The sequence below is a fragment of the Rhineura floridana genome, chromosome 2 (genome assembly GCF_030035675.1).
Source record: "Rhineura floridana isolate rRhiFlo1 chromosome 2, rRhiFlo1.hap2, whole genome shotgun sequence".
Classification (NCBI taxonomy): Eukaryota; Metazoa; Chordata; class Lepidosauria; order Squamata; family Rhineuridae; genus Rhineura; species Rhineura floridana.
This window is the reverse complement of record NC_084481.1, coordinates 167,987,041-168,012,097: the sequence shown is the minus strand read 5'-3', so window position 1 is coordinate 168,012,097 and position 25,057 is coordinate 167,987,041. Positions and strand designations below refer to the sequence as shown.

The 25,057-nt window shown below is 41.8% G+C and overlaps 1 protein-coding gene across 10 annotated transcripts in view; it reads left to right on the top strand.

Moving 5' to 3' along the window:
* Positions 1 to 25,057, top strand: part of MAPKBP1 (mitogen-activated protein kinase binding protein 1) — a 175,541-nt gene that overhangs the window by 59,984 nt on the left and 90,500 nt on the right. The gene's annotated exons all lie outside the window — the stretch shown is intronic.

The window sequence follows — 25,057 nt, the reverse complement described above, 5'->3', positions numbered from 1 at the left end:
AAGGAAAACTCTTTACCTATCATAGCTAATTAAATTATTCTTGGGGGAACTTCCTCTAGCTCTTAGCTAAGTGTTGCTGTTTTTTAATTGGATTCTGTACCATATTGAATGTGGATGTAACTTGGTAAAAGCTAGATTGATTCTAGACTTCTCCTGAAGCAGAAGATGCTCTCTAAGAGTGTCAAGTAGCTTTGTGATGTGAAGGTTCATGGGCTCTGGATCTCTGTTAACATGCAGAGGGAGAGAACCTAGTTATTTTATATCATTATTTTGATTCTGAGACTTGCACTATTCTTCCCACCTTTCCTTTAAATGCGTCCAAGCTACTATCTCATCAAATAGGCTGAGTCAGTAAGGGAGTCTAGATAAGCAGTAGTAGGCAACTTGAGTTGGCTTGTTCTCAATAAGTATTGGAGGCAGTGGCAAACATTTCCAGTGATGACTGTGGAGTGCTGCTTGTGTTTATCCTCTCTGAGAGAAGCCTCTGCTGGGATTTGTGTGCTTTGGAGGGAATTACAATACCCTTGGATCCCTACGACATACATGATGGAGACAAGGAACTCATCCCACTTGCCTTTTCCCTTCCCAGCCCTTGGGAACAAGTACACTGGAGAATAACAGTGCAACCAAACAACTGTCTCTGGTGCTCTTGGACCTTGTCATCCTAGGCAAAGTAGAAGAGATGGCTGAGTGATGATTTGGGCAATCAGATAGGAACTGAGTGCAGGCTGGATACTCTCTGTTCCCCTGAGCCAAAGGATCTCTTCTACTGAGTGCATCAGGTCAATAGGGGGTATTGCCTTTGTAAGTGGAGAATGGGGAGAGTAAGAACAGTGAAGGTCATATGTCCAAGCTGGAAGCAAACCCCTAGGAAAATCTGAGGTTGTCCAAGAATGTCAGTTAAGACAAACACCTTGCCTATATTTTTTGTCATGTACTTAAGAGAATAAGAATGATGAGCTGGCAAAAGTGGTGCTCCCTGCCTAATAGTGATTCTGGAGCATGGTGAATATTCAGCTTGTTTTAGCATTTAATTTTGCTAATGTGAGGGGGTGTCTATAATTAGTTTGCAGTGGGAAGAAACAAAATTGAGGCCAATCTTAGAAAGCTGCTAGTTTGGCAACAATATGCCTATTAATGGGGGTGTAGTACAGCAGTCATTTTTGTCATAGCTAGGCTTGCCTCATGACCAGTTCTAAAGCTGGCCTGAGAGAAGCTTTTGTCATGGTGTGAGTGTGTTTTTAAGCTTACACCCAGTGCTTAGCAGTATTTAATTTGCATACTTTTAAAAGAGTTACTGTATAATTTGCCCACATGCTGGGAGCCCAGAAAAGAAGTTGGCTCCAGAGAAGAGGCTCTGGAATCTGAGATATGGATATAAGAAAAGGATTTGGTACTACTGATGTATATAGGAGTTGGGACTCCTTCGTGAAATCTGGTTGGCCAAACCTCTATTGCAAATGTTTAAAACCCACCCTAGATCTTTCTGGTCCAAGCCCAATGTTCTTTCCATGACATTTCTCTGGCTCTTTTAAAAGTTCTGTAAACCTTTAAACCAGAGTTGCCATCTAAATACTGAAGTTGTCAAACTTGAGGCAGAACTGGAGATGTCCTCTTAGGTGAAACCTCATATAGGGTGTCTGAGAGAAGCAAAAGGAATTTTTATAACATTTGGTAGGGTTATGTCTGAATTTACAAGACAAAAACAACTCTCTTTCAAAGCATGTCGGAAATGAAAGAGTCCAGCAAAAGCCAAACGAGACAAGGTCAAGTGATGCTACAGGGAGAGCCCACTGGAACCCTCCCTTTCTCCTCCCAAAGGTGAGAGTTTGGGAAACAAAACACTGTGATTTCTTTGAAGCAATGTCTGGTGTCCTTTGCTCTTGCCTTTGAGAAGCTGACGACTCTGGCATGTCTTGCTTCTGCTGAAAGTGAGGTTCATTTATTGAGATAGATATAGTAATAAAGTGGAATGGTCCCTGCCTTGAATATGCACTTGCTCAGAACTCCCTGAGCCTTTCTTAACTATATGCAAATACGTTTTTGACTATGCATTCTTAAAAACATAACAAGAGCCCTGCTGGTTCAGACCAAAGCTGCTTCTAGTCCAGCATTCTGTTCTCACAGCAGTGAACCAGATGCCTATGGGAAGCCTGCAAATAGAACCTGAGTGTAATAGCACACTTCCCACTTGTGATTCCAGTTCCAGCAACTGGTTTTATTTAACATAATTTGTATTTGCTGTTTTGAAAGTGTGATTATTCTTGGCCTTATTGTGTATCTACAGTAGGGCCCCACTCATATGGTGGGTTACGTTCCAGACCCCTGCCGAAAAGCGGAACTCCGTCACTAAAATGGCACCCAATGCTTAGCTACCGAGCACGTCATGCCGAAAAATGCCGTAAAAGCAGAACAAGCGCCATATGAGTGGGGCCTTACTCTAATTGAAAAACACTGTATTAGCAGAACGCCGAAAAGCAGGGTCCTACTGTATTCAGATTTTGTTCTTAACATATAAAAGTTTAAAATGCCATACATTGGAGGGATTTTTACTTTACTGCATTAAACTGTGGAACAATTTTTAAGTCATAGTTTATTTTCAATTCTCTCCCAGGGGCATGCATATAGGTGCCTCTCCAGCACAGTGATGTTTTGTGTTTTTACCAAAAATGGAGGGATTATTTGTATTTTCCATTTGATAAGGAGGTATGTGTGTGTTTGTCCGTCCTTCCTATGTATCTTTTGAAAAACCAAGCTAACAACGTTTTAATAAAGCTTAGAGAAGCAGCAAAATTCTGCTGTGACCATTGACATTTTCAGAAGTGTGAAACTGGTAAAAGGAATTTCCTGTGATGTTTCTCAGGCATTTCCTGTGAAGTTGCACATCTCTATTAAAAACCAGTCAAACCCGAAGACTAATTTGCTGATTACTTCCATTATGATGATGATCATATGCCAAGTCTGGCCTAATCAGTAATGTCAAGACATTATTTTCACACTATTTCCCAAAGTGAAATTATTTTGGGAAGTGGGTTAAATGAGCCTGTAGACCTGTGTAAAGGAATCAAGGTGGTACATTTTGATGGACAGGAGATGGCACATTGCACAGGATTCCTGTCTGTAGTCTTGCCACTTGTGTGTCTTGCCTGGATAGCTGCTTGCTTGCACACTGCTTTGTGATGCTGATAAAGTTTGCCACTGTCAAGACAACGCTTTGTGTTCAGTTTATCTTCTGTGGCTGTATAGAGAAACAGTTTGCTGACCTAATTGGGTTGCAAGGTCAGTTTGTTTTATTATCTTGTTCTCAAAGGATTTATACCTTCTTGGCAGTATACAAAAAAGCGGGAAAAAGTTGGCATTGCTATTTCACTGGCTTCTTTCGAGCATTCATTCTGAGGCTTTCCCCCCCCCTTTAAACTTTGGCGATGAGAAGCAGACTGTGCAGAATGCTCATTCTTCTTGAAGTGATGTGCATTTTGCAGGCCTGAGCAGAATATAATGTGCTTGGCATTGCATGGGTGCCTGCCATGCAAGTGAGGCATATGCCTCAGTTCTGATCTGTTCTTCTCCAGATATTCTGCTTTTTGATTCAACATTAATTTAAATCTGCCGTTACAGGGCAGTCCCTAAATCTGCTGTTACAGGGCAGTCCCTAGATTCAAATCCCTTGCTATTCTAGCCAAAAGACCAAGTTATGTAACAGAGCTTTATTTTCTACTGCACCAAAATTATTTCACTATTAATATCAATTAGAAAGTTTCAAACCTTATGAGAGGATCACACCAAAATAATGCAATTTTGCATTTAGATTTATTTCTGTTTACTCTTTCTCTAAAAGTCTGTCAACTACATTACATGTGAATCCAGTTTTGGCTTCTGCTGAACGGTCCCGTTCCAAAACAAAATCCAAAATCCTAATACAACTAAATTTGCAAGTTAGATCTGTTTTATATAATCATTAAATGTCAAGTGGGCAATATTGATGCTTCTAGCTCCACTAAAACATCTGCTTGGGAGAAACTGTACTTTTCCTCCAGTGTTTACCACCTCTGGACTTGGTCAGAATCTGGCCCTTCTGCCTGTAGCCTTGACTCATACTTGAATTTAAGGCATAGGGCGGCCATATGCCCTTCCCACAGAGGACAGTCCTCTGTTTGAAGGGTTGTTCACTTCAAGCCCAGTTTAAAGTTAAAGAATAGTTAAGATGGGAAATCAGGGTCCTTGGAGCCACCCATCAGCAGGTGATGCATTGTATTCCTGTTTTAAATTACAGTAATTATTTCTAAATTTGCAACTATACATATAAATTAGCATATGCAAACTTTATGCAAATCTGCCCTCTCTTATTCTTAGAGAGGGGTGTTTGTGTGTATGATGATTTTTTTTCTTTTGATGTGTGAATGGCCACACCACCTCCAGGCAAAGGACTAAAATCTGAGGGCGAGGAAATGGATTCAAGAGGATGAGATTTATTCTTTTCTGCTACTACTTCCATGTCCTAATTTCATCAGGCTCTGCTCTCTCACTTACCAGGTACTATCCTCCCCACACTCGCCAGTACTATCAGTCCCCATCCTAGCTCCAGAAGCTGACCCACCAGTCACCACACCTTGTTGTTCCTGGATTCTGCTCTGCAAGCATCTGGTTCGGGGCCACTGGGGGATTTTGCTGGCCTAGAAGTGCTCCTCCTTGTTTTTCTTCCAGAAAGCATGTGGTTTTTCCTCAGGATCAGTGCCCAAGCATAATTTTTCTGGCCCAACGCAAACTTGTAATTCAGGCGCTCTTCTCGTTTCCCCTCTCCTTTTACTTGTCTGTTTTGAAAAATTAGAGGATTGATTGGTGTTTTTAATGCTCTTTGTTTAAGCTCCTTGGATTCTTGCAGTGTGATTTGCATTAATAGCCAGACACAGCAGTATGGCATGCATGTTTATTAATTATAGACAAGTGACAAATGCCTTTTAAACAGTTCCCTGTCCCTGAAATATAGTGTCAGTTCTTTTGGAAGATGCCAAAGGCAGAACTCATTTACTCATGTATGTTTTGGAACCTGTAAATCCTTTCAGCACCTCTGGTACCTGCCGTCTCTGGGATCCTAATATCCCAGATTGTTATGAAGCTGGCCCTTCCATCCCTGATGCCAGTGTGATGCCGCACCCTGTTGGCTCCTCCTTTCTGTTGATAGGAAATGCCAGCAGGATGTAAGGAATGCTGAGACCAGTTGGTTTTAAGAGTAAACACTCATTAGAAAAACACATGTGCTTTTCAAAAACAATTAAATTTTGAATCTATCTAGTAACAGACCTTTCAAATTTGTTGGTATCCCTGTGAAATCTCTTAACCCTAAAATAGCCTGATGCAGTACCTTCTAGCTGTATCCTGCAAAAAATATTTTGAGCTTCACAATAATTGCTCCTAGTAACAAATGCAGGATTCTGCATTTAGGACACAAAAACAAAATGCACGGGTACAGGATGGGAAATACCCAGCTTAGCAGTAGTGCGTGTGAGAAGGACCTTGGAATTGTAGTGGATCGCAAGTTGAACATGACCCAGCAGTGTGATGCTGCGGCAAAAAAGGCAAACGCGGTTTTGGGCTGCATAAACAGAGCTATAGTTTCCAGGTCGAGGGAAGTAATAGTCCCACTATATTCTGCATTAGTCAGGCCTCATCTGGAATGCTGCGTTCAGTTCTGGGCGCCTCATTTTAAGAAAGATATAGACAAGTTAGAGCGGATTCAGAAGAGGGCGACGAGGATGATAGCCGGTATGGAGAACAAGTCTTATGAGGAAAGGTTGAAGGAACTTGTCATGTTCAGTCTGGTGAAGAGAAGGCTGAGGGGCGACATGATTACACTCTTTAAGTACCTGAAGGGCTGTCACATAGAGGAGGGTACAGATTTGTTCACTGCTGCCCCAGAGGGTAGGACAAGGTCTAATGGTTTTAAGTTGCAGGAGCGTAGATTCAGATTGGACATTAGAAGGAACTTCTTGACAGTAAGGGCAGTTCGGCAATGGAACCGACTACCTAGGGAGGTGGTGGGATCCCCTTCGCTGGATGTTTTCAAGCAGAGGCTGGACAGCTATCTGCGGGAGATGCTCTAGCTGTGGATTTCCTGCTGTGAGCAGGGGGTTGGACTCGATGGCCTACAAGGCCCCTTCCAACTCTATGATTCAAACCCAGAAGCTGCATTAATTTATCACACATTTATTGCTATATACATATTATGCGAATTCCAATTAATATTAAACTGTTTCTTAACTGGATTGATCTTCCTAATGTGCCACACGTAGTTTACATATTCCCTTTTTATTCCGTTTTTGAAGATGTGACCAACATAGTGGTTTTGCAACTCAACAATTTATTTGTAAATTAGACAACTGTGTTCTCTAAAAGTATGAATCAAAAAATAAATTCCATCTGCAGCAACATACGTAATCAGCCAATGTTTCATGAGCAAATGTCAAACTTATGGTAATGTTTATTGGAAACTGGAAAAAAGGTTTTCTGGCAAATGACCTGTGACCACCATAACATGACTAATGTAACATGTGACAATTCGGTGACAGACACCCACAAATAAATGCCTCCAAAAGCAAGACCCTGTGCATATGTAACTTTACTATGCAATCACCAGATTCAGGTCAGCATCAAGTCCATGTGGGAAGGTGTAAAGGCCATGGGAATTTACACTTGACTGTGGCAACACTCAAATTATTTGTTTTGTTTCAAGCCAACATTTATCATCATTTGCATGAAATACAAATGTCAGGGAAGTCCTTTTTTTTTTTTAACGAAAGGATTTCATATTCATATTATATTACATCACCTTGCCAACAAAGTTTCTTTTCAATTTCCTAGTCTGAAATTAAACAATAACAAAGTTGGCAAGTGATATCAGCACTTCAGTGCCTGTTTCTGCTTCCATGCTTTCTTCCAGGATTATCACATCTTCTTGGTTTTTTTTTTTAATGAAATATATTTATTGGTTTTTAATGAAACAAAAGAACATAACAATCACCAGAGACAAACAGATTCAGACAAGAGAGATTGGGAATGGTCACAGAAATATAGAACGACAAGAGTAGTAGACAATATTGGGATTGGCAGCTGATATTTACATGTACAATTATCCAAGTCACAGTGTGTATTAGGTGGGGTAAACTCATTAGCTTTGTGAGAAACGTATTCAGTAAGCTTACACAAAACTTCTGCAAATTTGTATTTTTTTGAGGATAATCACATCTCCTAATGGTCAATATAGAAATCAAATTGATTATATAATTGGCAGCAGAAGATGGGGAAGTTCCATACTTTCTGCAAAAACAAGACCAGGAGCAGACTGCAGTACAGATCATGAACTGGTAATATCAAAAATCACAATAAAGCTACAGAAGAACATCAAAGCAATCATAATGCCAAAATACAATTTAAATATCCCAGAAGAATACAAAGATCAAATAAGGAACAGATTTGAGGCTTTAAACTTAGTTGACAGAGAACCAGAACTATGGATTGAAGTCATGAGACATCATCAGGGAAGACTGCAAAAAGACAATGCCTCTAGTTAAAAAGACAGAAAGACCTCAATGGATAACTGATGAAACTCTTCAAATGGTTAAAGAGAGAAGGAAAGCAAAACCAAAAGAAGACAGAAACACTGTCAGAACTCTAAATGCAATAATACAGTGACTAGTATGTAGGGACAAAGAGAACTATTACAATAGTTATTGTATAGAAATAGAAGAGGACAACAAAAAAGGTAGAACAAGAGCCCTATTCCAAAAGATTAGAGAAATTAAAGGGAAACTTAAACCAAGAGTAGGGATGTTGAGTAATCAACAGGGGAACACACTGACTGACCGAGATAAAATAGAAGGAAGATGGAAGCAATACACAGAAGAACTCTATAAAAGAGATGCAAGGATGACAATTTGTTCGCGGAGGAACCGTATGATGAAGAATCAGAAATTTTAGAATGTGAGGTGAAACCTGCTCTTAAAATACTTGGAAGAAACAAATCACCAGGAACAGATGGCATACCAATAGAGTTGCTACAAGTTACTGAGACTGAATCTGTCCAAATGTTGACAAACATTTGTCAACAAATATGGAGAACTAAACAATAGATCGTAGACTGGAAGCGTTCAATATATATCCCAATTCCAAAGAAAGGGGATCCCAGGGAATTATTGAACTATTGCCTTAATATCCCATGCAAGTAAAGTAATGCTCAAGATTCTACAACAAAGGCTCTTACCGTAAATGGAATGAGTAATGTCTGATGTCCAAGCTGGATTTAGAAAGGGAAGAGGTACCAGAGATCATATTGCAAACATACGTTGGATAATGGAATGGAGCAAGGAATTTTAGAAGGAAATCACCCTGTGCTTTTTATAGATTACAGCAAAGCCTTTGATTGTGTAGATCATGAAAAACTATGGAATGCTTTAAAAGAAATGGGGGTGCCACAGCATCTGATTGTCCTGATGCGCAACCTATACTGTGGACAAGAGGCTACTGTAAGGACAGAATATGGAGAAACCGATTGGTTCCCCATCGGAAAGGGTGTGAGACAGGGGCCTATTTGTTTAATTTATATGCAGAACATATCATACAAAAAGTGGGATTGGACTAAGATGAAGGAGGTGTGAAAATTGGAGGAAAAATATCAATAATTTAAGATATGCAGACAATACCATACTCTTAGCAGAAACCAGTAATGATTTGAAATTAATGCTGTTGAAAGTTAAAGAGGAAAGTACAAAAGCAGGACTACAGCTGAACGTCAAGAAGACTAAAGTAATGACAACAGAAGATTTATGTAACTTTAAAGCTGACAACAAGAACATTGAACTTGTCAAGGATTATCAATACCTCGGCACAGTCATTAACCAAAATGGAGACAATAGACAAAAAATTAGAAGAAGGCTAGGACTGGGGAGGGCAGCTATGAGAGAACTAGAAAAGGTCCTCAAATGTAAAGCTGTATCACTGAACACCAAGGTCAGGATCATTCAGACCATGGTTATTCCCGATCTCTATGTATGGATGTGAAAGTTGGACAGTGAAAAAAGTAGATAAGAGAAAAATCAACTCATTTGAAATGTGGTGTTGGAGGAGAGCTTTTCGCATACCATGGACCGCGAAAAAGACAAACAACGAATTAGAACATATTAAACCAGAACTATCACTAGACTCTAAAATGATGAAAATGAGGTTATCATCCTTTGGACATATAATGAGAAGATCTGATTCACTAGAACAGACAATAATGCTGGGGAAAACAGAAGGGAGAAGAAAAAGAGGAAGACCAAACAAGAGATGGATTGATTCCATAAAGGAAACCACAAACCTGAACTTACAAGATGTAAACCACCCTGTTCAGAACAGTTGCTATTGGAGGTCGCCGATTCATAGGGTCGCCATAAGTCAAGATCAACTTGCAGGCACATAACAAGAGCAACATATCTCCTATTGGGGGCATCATCCCTTATGTTTTCATAAAGGCATACCCTAAATCAGCCTTTCCCAACCTTTGGGTCCCCAGATGTTGCTAGACTACAGCTCCCATCAGCCCCAGCCAGCGTAGCCAATGGACAGGAATTATGGGAACTGTGGTCCAGCAACCTCTTAGGACCAAAGGTTGGGAAAGGCTGCCCTAAATTTTCCCATGTTAACAAGACATTGTGCTGATTGTATGCCTTTCACTGGATTTACATTTTCAAACGTTTTCTCCAGGCCTTTTTTCTTTTCCTCCATGTCTTCTGTGAGAAGCAAACATGCTGTCTTTAGTGCTGAAGTTTTTCCAGGTTGAAGTGCCTGTCCTCTCACACATTTGCCCCATACAGTTCTTTTGACTACTGCCTCCACTCCATAATGCAGTAAGACTCATTGAAGTTCCAGGATCTGTAAATACTTGAGGATGACAAAGTCTCCATGGAACACCTGTTAAAGTGGGCAGCAGCACTAATGGTCTATATGCTTAAAGAAACGGGGTGGGGTCTAGTACAGAAATATCAGTTCTACACTTTTCTAAACTACTCCATGTTGAAGTTGCTGATAATTAACCTAAAAAGTTACATACTTACTAAATATATTAACATATAATTAAATTATCTTTCTTCTAAAGGCAATAACTTATGTCCTCCCTGCCCTTGTCTGACTTGTATTTTAAATTGTAAGCTTGTTGAGGGCAGGGACCTGTCTCTTTATGTTAACTCTCTAAGGTGCCCCACTTTAATAGTATGGTACAAATAACAGGCCTAATAATTATTAAATTGTAAGGAAAACTATTATGATAGACCTAAAAAGGGATTTAAATGTAAGCTGCACATTGTGGTGTTATGTTAGTCACAAGAACAATTACATATTTATTTATTTATTTATTTATTCTATTTATATACCGCCCCATAGCCGAAGCTCTCTGGGCTGTTTACAATAACTAAGACATATAAAGATATTTCAGTTAACATCTCATCACATTTTCTTAACGCTTACAAACTTCAAAGAAGAGAATAAAGTTAAAACTTACAGATTTGTTGAGGAAAAAAGTATGTGTTTCTGTGACCCACATAACATGCTCATCCAGCATAAGTTTTATTGTCTTAAGCTCATCTGATTTTGTTCCTAACATAAAATTTCTTCTCAGTTTACCAAATGAGAAAGCAGAACTATCAATACAATAAAGGGTCATTAACCTATTGTGTATTTTCTTGGAGAGGTCTGTAACTGAAGATTAAGAAAAAATAGAGAAATTCTGAGTTGTCCTGCATGCCATAATTCTGGTTATTTTATTCATGTGCAAAATGCCATTTTGAAAACCTGTTGACAGATAATGAGACTTTGGAAAATTGTCTTTAAAATGATATAGAACACGTTAACTATGTATGAAAATGAACAGTGGGCCTGTAGGTTGACATGTTCATGGAATTACCCTTATTAAATAGTGGAAGCAGGGTGAGGGGTACTCAGCATGGTACCCTGCAGATGTTGGAGTACAACTTCCATAATCTCTGACCATTGACTGTGCTGGCTGGGGCTGCTTGTAATAGAGTTGGAAGGGGCCTATAACGCCATCGAGTCCAACCCCCTACTCAATGCAGGAATCCAAATGAAAGCATAGAGTCCAAGAACATGTGGAGGGCAACATGTTGGTCTGAGTTGGAGGATGAGCAGTATATATTGGAGCTTTGGTCCAGGAAACCAGGCCTAGCTGCACCATAAAAACCCAACTATACCTACCTGCTTGGGAGCCTATTTCTCTTGTTGTGGATATGGGTGCCAGTGTCAATGCTTGAGTGGCTATCCTTGCTTGGCCCAAGGGGCCACATTTGCTGTTGGCCAGCCCTTTGAGGGTCACATGCCAGGAGTGGTTGTGGCCAAAGCAAACATGGCATGGCCACCCTGCCCACACATTCCCTTGTGCATGTGCACTTGCACAGGCACAGACACAGACACACAGGTAGATGTCCCATGTACCTACGGAAAAATTGCCCCTTCCTGGTTAGAGTTTAGTGGAGGGTAATTTTCCTCCCCATTGTTCTCTCCCTAGTAGAGCACCCTATCAGGAGAACGTGATGGGGAGAGAGATCATCATGATTAGGATGACCGTCACATGTCCTCCTACATGTCATCACAGAGTGGGGACATGCTTCTATTGAAACCTCTCTGTGCGGCTCCGTGAAGGGGATGCAGATTGCCCCTCCCTCGCTCATTAGACTGATTATCAGGTAAGCAAGGGCTATCAATGGCTACTAGCCGTGATGGCTGTGCTCTGCCACCCTAGTCAGAGGCAGCATGCTTCTGAAAACCAGTTGCCGGAAGCCTCAGGAGGGGAGAGTGTTCTTGCCCTCGGGTCCTGCTTGCGGGCTTCCCCCAGGCACCTGGTTGGCCACTGTGAGAACAGGATGCTGGACTAGATGGGCCACTGGCCTGATCCAGCAGGCTCTTCTTATGTTCTTATGTTCTTAAGGAGAGGATGAGGATCATCCCCCATCATGGTGTGGAGCTGGATGGAGCAACTATTTCCAGTGCCCTTACAGGTGAAACCAAGTGAAGTAATTTGCAGCTCACATTTGAAATCCTTGTTACTTGTTCTCTATACAAATTAGGCCATGCATGGGGTAAGTCTTGGAGTAACTTTGTGCAAATGGTATCTCATTTGTTGCACTGTTAGTGCTGAAGTTTAGCAAGGATGGAAGCCTATTAAGGGCTACTAACAAAAATGGCTATGTTCGACCTCCACTTTTGGAGGGCAGTATGCCTCTGAATGCTGGGAATCCCAAGTGGGGAGAGTGTTGTTGCGCTCAGGTCCTGCTTGCAAGCTTCCCAGAGACATTTGGCTAGCCACTGATGCTGGACTAGCCTTTGGCCTGATTCAGCCAGGGTTCTTCTTACGTTCGCAAGTCACTTTTATTTTAAAAAGAATAATTTTAGCTTCCTTGCAGTTCTCTGGTTGACCTCTTCTGTTCCCTCTGCCCAGCCCACCCCCTGCAATCTTCCTCATGCTTGCATTTATGATGTGTGTGTTCTGTTGACATCGCTGCTGAGATTCTGTATCCTAGAAACAAGAAGGAAAACAAAACTAAGAAGTCCTCTGAGATTACTGTTGAATAATACAAAAAAGGGGAAAAAATAGAAAGAGGGGCAATGTATCAATCCATTTGAATTCCAAGCCAGATGCTCTGATTGCACGTCAGCTTATTTTGTATGTATCTTCCATTTCATATCTTTATATCTGAGTGATAAAACTTTACAGGAGAGCATGACTCAAATCGGTGTTTGTCTTTGTCTTGTGGGGAAAAACACCTTGTGCTTCATTAACCCCCCTTTTCCTAAATTGATCATTAGCCAGTGACGTGTAGTGCTTAGAGTGTCAGACTAGGACCTGGGAGACAAGAGTTCAAATTCCCACTCAGCCATGATGCTCACTGAGTGTCTTTGGACCAGGCACCATCTCTCAGCCTGACCTGCCACACAGGGAGGTTGTAAGAATAAAATTGGGGAGGGGGGAGCCATGGAGACAGGGCAGGATATAAATGTAGATGTGACGATAAATGTTTTTCTTAGAATCATAGAATAGTAGAGTTGGAAGGGGTCTTCAAGGCCATCGAGTCCAACCCCCTGCGCATTGCAGGAATCCAAATCAAATCATTCCCGACAGATGGCTGTCCAGCTGCCTGTTGAATGCCTCCAGTGTCGGAGAGCCCACTACCTCTCTAGGTAATTGGTTCCATTGTCGTATGGCTCTAACAGTTAGGATGTTTTTCCTGACGTCCAGTCGAAATCTGGCTTCCTGCAACTTGCTCTGATAACTTGTAAATTACCCTGGTAGGCTTGAGTTGTATTCTAGCAACCAGTGCTAAGAGTACACAATGCTGCTTTGTATACATCCTACGTCAGAGGTTGCCATTATGTTGTTTGTGGCACATATACACCCACAGAGGCTTTCCTTGGCACCTGTAAGTTCCCCATGCCCCACCCCTCTCAAGGCTTGGAAGATGCATCCTCTTGTAGCAAATACAATAGATTGTTGTGTGTACTTGGTTGTGGTGTGTGTGTGTGTATTGTCCCTATGTATTTCTCCAGTTTCCAAAAGTGCCCACGGACCCCAAATCATTCTGACTGAAATGCTGCATGACAGATAAACTGAGTTCCATTTTCCCCATTACCTATTCCCACAGGTGTGGGTGACATACTAGCCCTGCTCTGATGTACTTTGCCCCCACAACATGGGAGCAAGGAGTGGGGCCACACTGAGAAACCATGACCTCAGTGTTGCACGCTCCTCCCTGCTGTGTGTGCAGCACAAACTTCTGTAGGAAGACGGTCTTGTGCATTTAGCTGTACATATGAAGGCTTCTCTAATATCCGTAAGAAACATGCTACGCAAATGCTGTCATCTTTGCTCAAAAGGCTGCCAATCTATATGGCATTGGGATCTGAGTTGAGTTTAGTGTGTTGTGGGGTGAGGTAGGATAGACAAAGATGGCACTGTTAGGAGTAGATGAGGTAGATTGAGGTGGTGCAGGGCAGAATTTTACTTAACGCATTTTGAGGAGGGGACTTCTTAAGAGAAGATGCAGGTGGCTTGATGGGTAGTGGGGATAGGCCTGGTGCAGGTGTGTTTGCTTGGTTATGTCTGAAAACAAATAAAACTACGTCATCAAGGATCTTGATATAGTGCAGGGCCCCCCAACCTTTGGGGGCCTGGGGGCACACTTAGAAACCTGTCATGGGTGCCACAAAATGCCGATTTCATAGAAGAAAAACTGGTGATGCTCAGACCTCCCCCATAAACAATAGACAACAACACTTACATGCCCCACAACAAATCACAGACAAAAAAGCCCCCAAACCCACTCCTTATTCATGTGTGTCCCCCATTGCTATTTTTCTACATGACTCCACAACTAGACTCAACTTTTCTACCTGATCAGGCAGTGTTGAAATGTACAGATCTGCCACAGTCATATCTAGTTTGGATCTTTAGACAGAGCTGTGAGACAGATCTAGCCCTCGAAGATGGGTCATGTCACTGCACACATCATGTGTAATCCTGGAACCAAATGGCTGCTGGGAGCACATTGGACTTTGAAAGTGCGAGATCTTCCTCTCCTTGATAAGTTCTGATCCCAGCATGAGCTGCGGAATCACTGAGCAGAGTGCAAGGTGCTATGTAATCTCTTCCTTCCCCTTTTAACCTTTCCCTCAGTCTTCCATTCTAAAACGACTTAGTTTTGTGTTGCTTAGCATAAACCTCCTGAACTTGGGCAGCTCTTTTCTCCTGAGTCATGGACTTCCAGGATCTGTGTTTTCTAAGCTTGGGAGGTGCTTAGTAGGTCAGTCATAAGCCAAATCAGCCGGAAAATGACAGCCATCTGTGTCACAGCAAAGGCAGGGGGGTGGGGTGGAGGAATGGATACCACTCATTGTTTCTTGAGCCAGAAGTCTGTTTAGCACATGTAGAGATGAAGTCTTAGTAGTCTGAGCAGTAAATTTCATTGTAAGCCTGAATGGTGAAGAGTTGTGTGTTTTCTTCTTCTGCCCAGCTGTGGCCGTTGGTTTGTTCACAAATCTCTTTCAGCTGCATGTAAAAAAAATAATTTCCATGGTCCTCCCTTTTTAGAAACCCTCTGTTTTCAGCTTTTCCAGTATGTAGGTAATTGCTTCATGGGCAAGACACAAAGGTTCAGATAAATGGAAAATCAGCCTCTTGGCCAAGTTGTAATAAGTGCACATCATGTTCTTAGATAACGATAGCCAAGTCTGAAAACACTTGTGAGGGACTTTGTATCACAGCTGGTAATGCAAGAAGCGAATATTTTGCACAGCTAAAAACCAAGCAACTGTACCTTTTTTGTCTATGTGAGAGTCCCAAGTCGCAAACTAGGAGATAATTAATTATATTATTTTTTATTCCAGCACATGTACATTTTAGGTGTTTGAAAATGAGGGTCACCACAGCATTTTTAAAAAATTACATGTTCTTGTGTTCTCATAAATCAAGAAAAACACAGCTTGTGACCCAACATGTTGTATGAAACTCATCAGCTAAACACTGTGGTGTGTACCATTTGCTTTTTATCAACCCACGATAGGGTGGATAGCGAAAGTGGGGCAACTCTGGATTGGTCTGTCTGCCAAATGCCTTTACCATAGGCTAAAGTAATGAGAGCCTCCATCTGCACTATACATTTAAAACAATATCATACCACTGTAAACAGTCATGGCTTTCCTCCAAGAATCCTGGGAACTCTAGTTAAGTGTGCTGAGAGTTGTTAGGAGACTCCTATTCCCCTCACAGAGCTACAATTCCCAGAGTTCCCTGGGAAGAGGGATTGATTGCTAAACCACTCTGGAAATTGTAGCTCTGTGAGTGGAATAGGTGGTTGCGTAACAACAACTTAACAACAAGATGGAGAAGTTCCATGCTTTGTGCGAAAACAAGACCAGGAGCAGACTGCAGTACTGATCATGAACTGGTCGTATCGAAAATCAGAGTAAAGCTAAAGAAGACCAACAAAGCAGTCATAATGCCAAAATGCAATTTAAATAACATCCCAGAAGCATGTAAGATCAAATAAGGAACAGGTTTGAGGCTTTAAACTTAGTTGACAGAGAACCAGAAGAACTATGGAATGAAGTCAGAGACGTTATCAGGGAAGAACGCAAAAAGACAATACCTCTAGTTAAAAAGACAGAAAGACCTCAATGGATGACTGATGAAACTCTTAAAATGGTTAAAGAGAGAAGGAAAGCCACACCAAAAGAAGACAGAAACACTATCAGAACTCTAAATGCAACAATACAGCGACTAGTAAGTAGGGACAAAGAGAACTATTACAATAGTTACTGTATAGAAATAAAAGAGGACAACAAAAAGGGTAGAACAAGAGCCCTATTCTAAAAGATTAGAGAAATGAAAGGGAAATTTAAACCAAGAGTGAGGATGTTGAGTAATCAACAGGGGAACACGCTGACTGACCAAGATGAAATAAAAGGAAGATGGAAGCAATACACTGAACTCTATAACAGAGATGCCAGGATGACAGATTCATTCACGGAGGAACCATATGATGAAAAACCAGAAATTTTAGAATGCGAGGTGAAAGGTGCTCTTAAAATACTTGGAAGAAACAAATCACCAGGCATTGATGGCATACTAATAGTTGCTACAAGCTATGGAGACTGAATCAGTCCAAATTTTGACAAAAATCTGTCAAGAAATATGGAAAACTAAACAATGGCCCACAGACTGGAAGTGTTCCATATATATCCCAATTCCAAAAAAAGGGGATCCCAGGGAATGCAGTAATTACCGAACTATTGCCTTAATATCCCATGCAAGTAAAGTAATGCTCAAGATTCTACAACAAAGGCTCTTACCATATATGGAGCAATAAATGCCAGATGTCCAAGCTGGATTTAGAAAGGGAAGAGGCACCAGAGATCATATTGCAAACATACGTTGGGTAATAGAACGGACAAAGTAATCTCAGAAGAAAATCACCCTGTGCTTTATAGATTACAGCAAAGCCTTTGATTGTGTAGATCATGAAAAACTATGGAATGCTATAAAAGAAATGGGGGTGCCACAGCATCTGATTGTCCCGATGCGCAACCTGTACTCTGCACAAGAGGCTACTGTAAAGACAGAATACAGAGAAACAGATTAGTTCCCCATCGGAAAGGGTGTGAGACAGGGGTGTATTTTATCACCCTATTTATTTAATCTATACGCAGAACATATCATACAGAAAGCAGGATTGGACCAAGATGGAGGTGTGAAAATTGGAGGGAGAAATATCAATAATTTAAGATATGCAGATGATACCATACTACTAGCAGAAACCAGTAATAATTTGAAACGAATGCTGATGAAAGTTAAAGAGGAAAGTACAAAAGCAGGACTACAGCTGAACGTCAAAAAGACTAAAGTAATGACAACAGAAGATTTATGTAACTTTATAGTTGACAATGAGGACATTGAACTTGTCAAGGACTATCAATACCTTGGCACAGTCATTAACCAAAATGGAGACAACAGTCAAGAAATCAGAAGAAGGCTAGGACTGGGGAGGGCAGCTATGAGAGAACTAGAAAAGGTCCTCATATGCAAAGATGTATAATTGAACACTAAAGTCAGGATCATTCAGACCATGGTATTTCCGATCTCTATGTATGGATGTGAAAGTTGGACTCTGAAAAAAGCGGATAAGAGAAAAATCAACTCATTTGAAATGTGGTGTTGGAGGAGAGCTTTGCGGATACCATGGACTGCAAAAAAGACAAATAATTGGGTGTTAGAACAAATTAAACAAGAATTATCACTAGAAGCTAAAATGATGAAACTGAAGTTATCCTACTTTGGACACATACTGAGAAGACATGATTCACTAGAAAAGACCATAATGCTGGGTAAAACAGCAGGGAGTAGAAAAAGAGGAAGGCCAAACAAGAGATGGATTGATTCCATAAGAGAAGCCACAGACCTGAACTTACAAGATCTGAACAGGGTGGTTCATGAGAGATGCTCTTGGAGGTCGCTGATTCATAGGGTTGCCATAAGTCGAGGTCAACTTGAAGGCACATAGTAACAATAATAACAACTCTTAGCACCCTTAACAAGCTGCAGTTCCCAGGTTTCTTTGGGGGAAGCAATGACTGATTAACATGGTATGATACTGCTTTAAATGTATAGAGTAGATGGAGCCAGAGATGCAATTGGATACCAACCAGTCTGCTGAAGCTCTGCTGTCTTCTGCAAATCTCCCTCTGCCTTTGCTCATGCTGCCCCTGCGACTCCATTCTTTCTACCCATGTTTTCATTTCCTTGTGATGGCCATGTACTACCTCCAGCAGTAGAGAGAGTAGGCCTCTAAATGCCAATTGCTGGGGAGAGTGCTTTTGTGCTCATGTCCTGCCTATGGGCCTCCAATAGGCATCTGGATGCTGGAATAGATGGGCCTTTGGCCTGATCCAGCTGTTCCTATTCCTAGTCGCCTTCCTACTCCAGAATGAAGCTTGACTCCGTTGTTGTATGATGTGGGGAAGCACAGGTGTATTCAAGCAGGACTCATTTTCTATAGAAGCCACCAATAACGGCTCTTTCATTCATTACATGACTCTGGTGACTGGAATAACTTTTCCTGCAGCTGGGCTTGGTTTTACCCTGTGCCAAGGAAAAGCAACAGCAGCTGCCAGTGTTCTAATTTGGACAACAAGGAGGAACAGTAGCCACTAGCCAACCCTGAATAAAATGGGCCAATTGGCAGCAAGGTGGAGCAGATTTTCTTCTGCTTCTGCTTAATTTGAAGGCAAAAAGAAAGCCTGCTTATAATGATGGTAGGGGGCAGGTCTGCATAAAATAAAATACCCTTTCCTCTAATGTAATTGCGTAAGTGTCCCCAGTGGACTGATCTTTGTGGGAAAACTGTCTTGAGCAGATCTTCCTCTTAAAACAACAGGAATCCTTGCATTCTTTGATACAAATGAAACTGATACAGTGATATGTAAATTGCCCTGAATTGGATTCTGAGTTAATAATTGCAGGGACTTTAAGTGTAATTTCTAACCTGTTGCTTGAAATAATTGCTTATGCTGTCTGCAGTGTCTTGGTATTGTTTTACTTGAAGCTGGCATTTCAAATACTGCTATTTGGGGTCATGGTATTGTTGCTTTTTCAAAATTGAAGATGACTTAACAGAAAAATGATTTGCAGCTCATGAAAAATCTAGTTTGATTATGTCTGTTTCTGGACAGACTGTTGAAGGAATGAGTCTCAAACTGGGAGGGCTAGTAGGATCCTGTAGTAGATCTTGGAAAACATTTACATGAAAAAATATGTAATTGCCATTAAAACTGCCTTGCCTAGTAGTATGTTTTGTAACTGACAACCGGTTTCTAAGCCTGCTGTCCCAGGTGGGGGTCTGTTTGCAGCACCTCCTATCTGAGATCCTTTCAACTGGAGATGCCATGGTTCAAACCTGGGATCGTCTACATGCAAAACATGTGCTCTATCAGCACTTTAACTTCCCAATGAAGATCTGGGTGGTTTGAATACCCCTTTACAGAGGGTCATTACTGAACTGGAGTGGATTTGTGACTGCACCCTTACTTACCCCATCGTCCTGTGATTTGGGAAGAAAGGCATTCAAAAAGAACTAGCAGCCTGTTCTTGTAACTGCTTTCCTGTTTGTGGGGTGATGGTGATGAGATTGGTGAGAGAGCTTGTTCAAACTCCAGTGATGGGTTTAGTACCCCAATCCATGGTTCTTTGCACACAGCAGCAGGTTATGGGTACAATTTTGTACGTTGCTATGTGCTGCTCAAGAAACTCTAATCATCTTTCTTCAAAAGCCAGCAAAAGCAAGGCTTATACTGGACCATCTATGGAAACAACACTCACTCCATGGCCTTGCAGTGTGATGAAAGAGATGGTCAAATCTTGTCCAATATGTCTTCACATTTTCCTCTGAAGCATGTGGCACTTGTCTCCCACAGACAGCTGGAAAAGAGGCTATCGGAGTACACCTGCTAGATGGAAAAAAAGAGCCTGCTGCTCTGTTGCTTCTGTTTTACAGAACTTGGATCTCATTACAGTAAGGATGTGTGATGATCTATGATGATGAGGATGCTCTTGAATAAATGATAGCTTCTAAAATGCTGACTGTCTTTGGGATATGAAACACCTGATTCTTTGCTGTGTGTGAGGTTTCCTAGGTGCTTGTAAATGGAGGGGGCAAAAGTTTTGTAGGAAAATTGCAAGGACTGCTTGTGCAGGTAATGACTTGTTCTCTCCTTTCCCTTACCTGGGAAGAACTTGGCATCTTTAGGTTCAGTTATATCATGTCTGATTTAGCAATGCGATTTGCTTTGGAGCCAAGTTTTGAGCTTGCATAATACCAAGGAGAGGAAGAATCCTGCTTGCGTTTGGGAGACAACCTGAATTCCATGTGCATGAGTGGAGCATGGTCTTTGCTAAAGGTGCCTCCTAGGAACATGTTATGCTTTGATGTAAAGATAATAAATAAATGACATTTTCTTTTTAGATGAAATCAGTATCTTCCTGTGGTCTATAATGAAGAAATGTTCTTTTATTTATTTATTTATTTTTCTGGGTGACTTTGACATGGTTGCTGGTAGAATCATAGAATAGTAGAGTTGGAAGGGCCCTATCAAGTCCAACCCCTTGCTCAATGCAGGAATCCAAAACAAAGCATTCCCGACATATGGCTGTCCAGCTGCCTCTTGAATGCCTCCAGTGTCGGAGAGCCCACTACCTCTCTAGGTAATTAGTTCCATTGTCATATTTAAGGCTCACTTTTTAGCAGGCGGTATGGAACGTGTGTTGAATAGGGGTTTTTCAGAAATGTAGTCAATATGTCAGTGCAGTAGCAGGAAAAAGGTGAAAACGGGATGCACACCATTTCAACTGTGAGCCCACTGTGGAATTGTTCTCATGGCTGATCCGATACAGTCACAAATATGCACCCTTTAAAGGAGTGTGTCTATGTGAAGGAACCCATAGTTTACAACAGAAACATAATTTGCATAGTATGTGTCAGTCATGAAGGAAATTTCCTTTCCCATTCTGGGCACAGCAGGGCTTTTTAAATGGGTTTTGTTTTGGATCCTTGTGTCATTCAGGAAGCCATCTCCCATGCTTTATAGGAGCAGATTCAAATGTGCTTTTTAAAAAATGTTTTACTTTTTTCAACAAAATTTCACAGTGCATCTGAATGCACTGATTGCATTACAGAAGAACAAACAAATAAGAAGGACAGTACTCTCATATGAACATACCTTTACTATGCAAAATAAAATAAGCGGATAAATTGTAAATTATATTACTATTAATTTTCATTGCTTTGTCACATTCCGAGTTCTCATTACATTGTCTTCTTGCATCACTTTTTAAAAAAATAACGGCTATGATTCTAAGCGTTAGAAATACTGTTTGTCCTTTTTAGAACATCTCAAAACCACGTGTTTGGAAGACCATATTACTGCAGATTTATTCTGCTGATTACCTGTTTTTCTTGATCTTAAATAGCATGTTAATATTGACATTAGAGCTGATTCCCATGGGTCTAGCCTCTGGACAAGCATAGCTTATGGGTTCTTAATTTTTTTAGTATATAGCATTCTAGCTGCCACAATCATATAGGAGGTTAATTTTGAATTTTCCTTATTTATCAGTTGTGATGTGTTGTTCAGCAACAGAAACCAATGCTATATCATACCGTAATAGATCAGGTAGTAATTCTGTAATTTTCCAATACTTTTGTGCTGAAAGACTTCATGATCACCACATATGGAAGTAACTGCTCAGTTATATTCGGCAACATCAGCACATTTTTGAATGATGTATTCTAGTGTTTCACAGAGGGCAGGATTTTAAGAAAGAAAGAAAGAAGGAAAGAAAAAAATTAAAGCACCAAATGAAAAGCAGACAGCCCATCCAAACTAATTTTGATCCATGTGGGCTGTATGTGTATTGGCTGAAGAGCAAAGTCAGGGAAGGGGTGGGGAGCAGAGCTGTTCCTGTAGCTAAAAACCTGCACACATTTCTCTTGGGAGGTCCGTCTATTTCAACTTTGCTTTGAAAATGGATAATTTTAAATAATTCAAGAGCCATTCTTGTCCACAGGCCTTGATTGCTTGCACTTAATTTTATTTGTTTGTTTATTAGATTTATATCCCATCCCTCCCAGTAGGAGCCCAGGGCGGCAAAAAAAAGCAGCAAAACCACTCTAAAACAGATTTTAAAATATATTCAACAAAACATCCTTAAAAACATATTAAAACAAAACATATTTTTGTTTTAAAAAGCTTTAAAAACATATTAAAAAACAATTCCAACTCAGACGCAGACTGGACAAGGTCTCTATTTAAAATGTGTGTTGAAAGAGGAAGGTCTTCAGAAGGTGCTGAAAAGATAACAGATGGCGCCTGTTTAATTTTAAGGGGAGGTAATTCCACAGGGTAGGTGCCACAACACTAAAGATCTGTTTCCTATGTTGTGAGGAACGGACCTCCTGATAAGATGGTACCTGCAGGAGGCCCTCACCTGCAGAGCATAATGGTTGACAGGGTATATAAGGGGTAACTGGTCCCAGGCTGAGTTTGTACACCAAATCAGAACCTTGAACTTAGCCCAGTAGCTAATAGGTAGCCAGTGCAATTCTTTCAGCAGCAGGATGACATGTTGGTGATTCCCTTGTCCAGTGAGCAGTCTTGCTGCCGCATTTTGCACCCTTAAGGGCAGCCCCACATAGAGCACATTACAGTAATCCAACCTGGAGGTTACCAATGTATGGACAATAGCCTGACTATCCCCATCCACAAACGGCCACAGCTGCCTTACCAGCCGAAGTTGTAAAAGGCATTCCTAACCACTGAGGTCACCTGGATCTCTAGCAATAAAGATGGATCCAGGAACACCCCCAGACTACGGACCTGCTCTTTCAGAGGGAGTATGGCCCCAATCCAAAGCAGGCAACTGAGCAATTATCCAAACCCGGGAACCACCAACCCACAGTGCCTCCATCTTGCTAGGATTCAGACTCAGTTTATTGGCCCTCATCCAGTCCACCACAGAGTCCAAGAAGCAGTCCAGGGTTTGCATGGCCTCTCCCAATTTAAATGTTTCAGAGAAATAGACTTGAGTATCATCAGCATACTGCTGACACCTCATCCTGAATCTCCTGATGACCGCTCCCAAGGGCTTCATATAGATGTTAAAAATCATGGGGGACAAGATGGTGCCCTGCACAACTGCTAGGGGGCCAAAAAACAATCACCCAATGCTATTCTCTGAAAACAACCCTGGAGATGGTAGAAATCACTGTAAAACAGTGCCCCCAACATCCATCTCACCAAGTCGGCCTAGAAGAATACTATGGTCAATGGTATCAAAAGCCTCTGAGAGATCAAGTAAGAATAACAGGGTTGCACTCCCTTGTCCTTCTCCTAATAAAGGTCATCCATCAGGGCAACCAAGGCCATTCAGTCCCATAACCATGCCTGAAACCAGACTAGAATAGGTCAAGATAATCTGTTTAATCCAAGAATACTTGCAACTGCTGTGCCACAACCCTCTCTATCACCTTCCCTAAAAAGGGGAGTATTTGCAACCGGTTGGTAGTTGTCACAAACCAATGGGTCCAGGGTGGACTTTTTCAGGAGTAGTCGGATCACTACCTCTTTCAGGGAGGCTGGAACCACTTCCTCCCACAATGGTGCATTGACCATACTCTGGATTCACTCGGTCAAACCTCCTCAGCAAGCTTTAATAAGCCAAGAAAGGACATGTTGCTGGCCGCATCATTGCAAGCACCTTGTTCACATCATCAGGCCGCAAGATCCCAAGAAGTTGCAGCAGATGTTGCACTGGACACCTCATTCGGGACTACAATAGAGGAGATGGGGCATAAAGATTGCTACGGAGTAAAGCAACTTTATCCTCAAAGTGCCTTGCAAACAATTCACAGTGGACCTCTGAAGTATCTAAAACTCCATTGATGCAATGGTGGCAGAGAAGTGTGCCTTCTTTGCCACCCTCACTGCCCCACAGTAGGCACGGTTATGTTTTACTTGTGCCCAATCAGCCTCACAGCATGTCTTTCGCCACTTGTGCTCTAGCCATCGTCCAGCCTGTTTCATTGCCTTTAGCTCACTGGTGTACCAAGGTGCAAACTGCGCTCCACCATGCTGGAGAGAGCACTCGGGGGCAACCGTGTTAAGAGCCCAACATGCCTCACTGTTCCACAGCATGACAAGGGCTTCAACAGGGTCACCTGCTCTATCTACTGGGAACTCCCCCAGGGCATTCAGGAATCCAGTGGATTTCATTAGTCTCCAGGGGCAGACCATTTTAATCTGTCCACCACCCCTGCATGGGAGGATCAGAGTCACAAGTCCAAACAAGTTGAGGGTGTGCCTAGCCCAATGCATCGTGCCAGTGACCACTTGAGACAGCCCCATGGTCATCATGGAGGCCATTAAGTCCCGAGCTGGAACACTAGAGGCAGCCTCAGCATGGACATTGAAATCACCCAGGACTATCGTTCTGGGCTTCTCCAATAGCACAGCTGAGACGGCCTCCGCCAACTTGGTCAGAAAGCAGCAGCAGACAGTAATCTAGGTGCAGGCCCTAACAACCAGCTCCAAGACAGAGTGGTTTCCTGGTGACAGAGATGGAAGTTCTGTAGACCACAGCAACTCCTCCCTCCCATCCCTGTAGCCTGTGCTGGTGTTGTACCAAGTATCCAGGTGGGCAAAGCTGGGTCAGATCAACTCCTCCCAGCTCACCCACCCAGGTCTTGGTAATGCACACCAAATCGGCACCTTCATCCATTATAAAAAACATGAATGAATGTGGTCTTATTGTGTACTAATCTGGCGTTAAACAACAACACAAACAGGCCAGTGGGCACAGCAGATGAGTAACAAGGAACCCATCCATGAGAGGAGTGGGAGTGAGGAACAAGTGTAGATAGCCTTGCCCTTGTCTTCTATGGTAGTTCTCCACCTCCCCATGGCTATACCTCCC